Genomic DNA, 5593 nt, shown 5'->3' with positions numbered 1-5593 from the left:
TCCTCCCTTGTTTATTTACAAAGCATTCCACCATGCCCCTTGTTTTTCCCTTCTCCGTTAATCGTATTTTTTATTTTTATTGTGGTAAAAATACACATAACATAAAAATTACAATCGCCTGGGACAACATTAAATGCACCAACATTCAAATTATAGGGGTCCCAGAAGAAGAAGAGAAAAAGAAAGGGACTAGGAAATATTTGAAGAGATTATAGTTGAAAAATTCCCTATGGGAAAGGAAATAATCAAGTCCGGGAGGCACAGAGAGTCCCATACAGGATAAATCCATGGAAAAAAAACGCCAATACACATATTAATCAAACTATCAAAAATTAAATACAAACAAAAAATATTAAAAGCAGCAAAGGAAAAACAACAAATAACATACAAAGGAATCCCCATAAGCTTAACAGCTGATCTTTCAGAGAAACTCTGCAAGCGAGAAGAGAGTGGCAGGACATATTTAAAGTGATGAAAGAGACAAACCTACAACAAAGATTACCCAGCAGGGGTCTCATTCAGATTCGAAGGAGAAATTAAAACCTTTACAGACAAGCAAGACTTCAGCACCACCAAACCAGCTTTACAACAAATGCTAAAGGAACTCCACTAGGTAGGAAACACAAGAGAAGGAAAAGACCTACAATAACAAACCCAAAACAATTAAGAAAATTGTAATAGGAACATACATATCGATAACTACCTTAGGTGTAAATGGATTAAATGCTCAAACCAAAAGACACAGACCGGTTGAATGGATACAAAAACAAGGCCCGTGTATATGCTGTCTACAAGAGACCCACTTCACACCTAGGGACACACACAGACTGAAAGTGAGCAGATGGAAAAAGATATTCCATGCAAATGGAAATCAAAGGAAAGCTGGAGTAGCAATTCTCATATCAGACAAAGTAGACTTTAAAATAAAGACTATTACAAGAGACAAAGAAGGACACTACATAATGATCAAGGGATCAATCCAAGAAGATTGATATTTATGCACCCAACATAGGAGCACTTCAATATATAAGGCAAATGCTAACAGCCATAAAAGGGGAATGGACAGTAACACAATCATAGTAGGGGACTTTAACACCCCACTTTCACCAATGGACAGATCATCCAGAATGAAAATAAATGAGGAAACACAAGCTTTAAATGGTACATTAAACAAGATGGACTTAATTGATATTTATAGGACATTCCATCCAAAAACAACAGAATACACTTTCTTCTCAAGTGCTCATGGAACATTCTCCAGGATCACATCTTGGGTCACAAATTAAGCCTTGGTAGATTTAAGAAAATTGAAATCGTATCAAGTATCGTTTCCGACCACAATGCTATGAGACTAGATATCAATTACAGGAAAAAATGTGTAAAAAATACAAACACATGGAGGCTAAATAATACACTACTAAATAACGAAGAGATCACTGAAGAAATAAAAAATACCTAGAAACAAATGACAATGAAAACATGACGACCCAAAACCTATGGGATGCAGCAAAAGCAGTTCTAAGAGGGAAGTTTATAGCAATACAATCCTACCTCAAGAAACAAGAAACATCTCAAATAAACAACCTAACCTTACACCTAAAGCAATTAGAGAAAGAAGAACAAAAAAACCCCAAAGTTAGCAGAAGAAAAGAAATCATAAAGATCAGATCAGAAATAAATGAAAAAGAAATGAAGGAAATGATAGCAAAGATCAATAAAACTAAAAGCTGGTTCTCTGAAAAGGTAAACAAAATTGATAAACCATTAACCAGACTCTTCAAGAAAAAAGGGAGAAGACTCAAATCCACAGAATTAGAAATGAAAAAGAAGTAACAAGTGCCATTGCAGAAATACAAAGGATCATGAGAGACTAGTACAAGCAACTATATGCCAATAAAATGGACAACCTGGAAGAAATGGACAAACACTTAGAAAAGCACAGCCTTCCGAGACTGAACGTGGAAGAAATAGAAAATATAAACAGATCAATCACAAGCACTGAAATTGAAACTGTGATTTAAAATCTTCCAACATACAAAAGCCCAGGACCAGATGGCTTCACAGGTGAATTCTATCAAACATTTAGAGAAGAGCTAACACCTATCCTTCTCAAACTCTTCCAAAATATAACAGAGGGAGGAACACTCCCAAACTCATTCTATGAGGTCACCATCATCCTGATACCAAAACCAGACAAGAATGTAAGAAAGAAAGAAAACTACAGGCCAATATCACTGATAAACATAGATGCAAAAATCCTCAACAACTAGCAAACAGAATCTTACAGCACATTAAAAGGATCATACACCATGATCAAGTGGGGTTTATCGCAGGAATGCAAGCATTCTTAAATATATGAAATCAATCAATGTGATAAACCATATTAACAAATTGAAGAATAAAAACCATATGATCGTATCAATAGATGCAGAAAAACCTTTTGAGAAAATTCAACACCGATTTTTATGATAAAAACCCTCCAGAAAGTAGGCATAGAGGGAACTTACCTCAACATAATAAAGGCCATATATGACAAACTCAAGCCAACATTGTTCTCAATGGTGAAAAACTGAAAGCATTTCCTCTAAGATCAGGAATAAGACAAGGTTGTCCACTCTCACCACTATTATTAAACATAGTTTTGGAAGTTTTAGCCACAGCAATCAGAGAAGAAAAAGAAATAAAAGGAATCCAAATCGGAAAAGAAGAAGTAAAGCTGTCACTGTTTGCAGATGACATGATGATACTACACATAGAGAATCCTAAAGATGCTACCAGAAAACTACTAGAGCTAATCAATGAATTTGGTAAAGTAGCAGGATACAAAATTAATGAACAGAAATCTCTTACATTCCTATACACTAATGATGAAAAATCTGAAAAAGAAATTAAGGAAACACTCCCATTTACCATTGTAACGAAAACAATAAAATACCTAGGAATAAACCTACCTAAGGAGACAAAAGACCTGTATGCAGAAAACTATAAGACACTGATGAAAGAAATTAAAGATGATACCAACAGATGGAGAGATATACCATGTTCTTGGATTGGAAGAATCAACATTGTGAAAATGCCTATACTCCCCAAAGCAATCTACAGATCGAATGCAATCCCTATCAAACTACCAATGGCATTTTCCACAGAACTAGAACAAAAAATTTCACAATTTATATGGAAAAACAAAATACCCCCAATAGCCAAAGCAATCTTGAGAAAGAAAAATGGAGCTGGAGGAATCAGGCTTCTAGACTTCAGACTATACTACAAAGCTACAGTAATCAAGACAGTATGGTACTGGCACAAAAACAAATATAGATCAATGGACCAAGATAGAAAGCCCAGAGATAAACCCATGCACATATGGTCACCTTATTGTTGATAAAGGAGGCAAGAATATACAATGGAGAAAAGACAGCCTCTTCAATAAGTGGTGCTGGGAAAACTGGAGAGCTACATGTAAAAGAATGAACTTAGAACACTCCCTAAAACCATACACAAAAATAAACTCAAAATGGATTAAAGACCTAAATGTAAGATCAACCACTTTAAAACTCTTAGAGGAAAACATAGGCAGAACACTCTGTGACATAAATTACAGCAAGATCCTTTTTGACCCATCTCCTAGGGAAATGGAAATAAAAACAAAAAGAAATGAGACCTAATGAAACCTAAAAGCTTTTGCACAGCAAAGGAAAACATAAACAGGACAAAAAGACAACCCTCCGAATGGGAGAAAATATTTGCAAATGAAGCAACTGACAAAGGATTAATCTCCAAAATTTATAAGCAGCTCATGCAGCTCAATATCAAAAAAACAAACAACCCAATCCAAAAATGGGCAGAAAACTTAATAGACTTTTCTCCAAAGAAGATATACAGACGGCCAACAAACACATGAAAGGATGCTCATCATCACTAATCATTAGAGAAATACAAATCAAAACTACAATGAGGTATCACCTCACACCAGTCTGAATGGCCATCATTAAAAAATCTACAAATAACAAATGCTGGAGAGGGTGTGGAGAAAAGGGAACCCTCTTGTACTGTTGGTGGGAATGTAAATTGATACAGCCACTATGGAGAACAGTATGGAGGTTCCTTAAAAAACTAAAATAACTACCATACGACCCAGCAATCCCACTACTGGGCATATACCATGAGAAAAACATAATTCAAAAAGAGTCACATACCACAATGTTCATTGCAGCTCTATTTACAATAGCCAGGACACAGAAGCAACCTAAGTGTCCATTGACAGATGAATGGATAAAGAAGATGTGGCACATATATACAATGGAATACTACTCAGCCATAAAAAGAAACGAAATTGAGTTATTTGTAGTGAGGTGGATGGACCTAGAATCTGTCATACAGAGTGAAGTAAGTCAGAAAGAAAAACAAATACTGTATGCTAGCACATATATATGGAATCTAAAAAAAAAAAAAAAAGGGTTCCGAAGGAACTAGGGGCAGGACAGGAATAAAGACGCAGACGTAGAGAATGGACTTGAGGACACGGGGAGTGGGAAGGGTAAGCTGGGACAAAGTGAGAGAGTAGCATTGACATATATACGCTACCAAATGTAAACTAGACAGCTCGTGGGAAGCAATCACATAGCAAAGGGAGATCAGCTCGGTGCTTTGTGACCACCTAGAGGGGTGGGATAGGGAGGGTGGGAGGGAGATACAAGAGGGAGGAGATATGGGGATATATGTATATGTATAGCTGATTCACTTTGTTATAAAGCAGAAACTAACACACCATTGTAAAGCAATTATACTCCAATAAAGATGTTAAAAAAAATTACCATCTCACTTACTTTTAAGTGTACGGTTCGATAGTGTTAAGTGTATTCACATTGTTGTGTTTTCTTCCTTATCTTAACCTCAGTGTTAATTGCAGTTATATTCTTCTATGTCCTTTCAGAAAATTATATTGTGCCCTGTCATTTTAATCCCCACTCTCATTTGTCCAACCTATGAGACAGATTCGCCATGTCAGGAGACTTGTCCAATGGTCATGTGACTAATCTGTAGCAGAGCCAGACCTCAATCCCAGGTCCCCTGGAGTTACCATCCCCAAATCCCAAAACATCTCCTGGGGTTCCCAGCATCAAATGTGGCATAACTGAGGCAGTTCAGTTTGTGAGGCCTGAACTAAGGGATGGGGAGTGAGGATAAAGAGAAATGGGCATTAGATACACCGAAGGAGGTAAGATGGTCAGGAAGTGTCCTGGAGGAATATCCCAGGTGAGGAAAATCAGGAGTCTTATGGCTGCCGAGTTCCTGGCTCGAGTGATGTGCTGGTCACTGAGCTGTGAACCATAGGAGAGCAGGTGGCTTCAGTATTGTGTGGGGGGCACTGGGTGGAAGTATAGAGAAGGCTGCTGATACAGTTCTGTAGCCCAGGATCTGGATGGGGTGGGAAATACAGAGTCAGGAGTCTTCGGCAGAGTTGTCTCATTGGAGCTATTGGAGTCTGAGCTCTCACGTGGAGAGTGTCTGGAATAGAAGGAGGCAGGGACAGAATCCTGGGGGCACTGACACACGTTAGAGGTGGGCCTAGGGTTCCAGGTTCGAGACACGA

This window comes from Lagenorhynchus albirostris, chromosome 7 (assembly GCF_949774975.1).
Source record: "Lagenorhynchus albirostris chromosome 7, mLagAlb1.1, whole genome shotgun sequence".
Classification (NCBI taxonomy): Eukaryota; Metazoa; Chordata; class Mammalia; order Artiodactyla; family Delphinidae; genus Lagenorhynchus; species Lagenorhynchus albirostris.
This window is presented reverse-complemented; position numbering follows the sequence as displayed.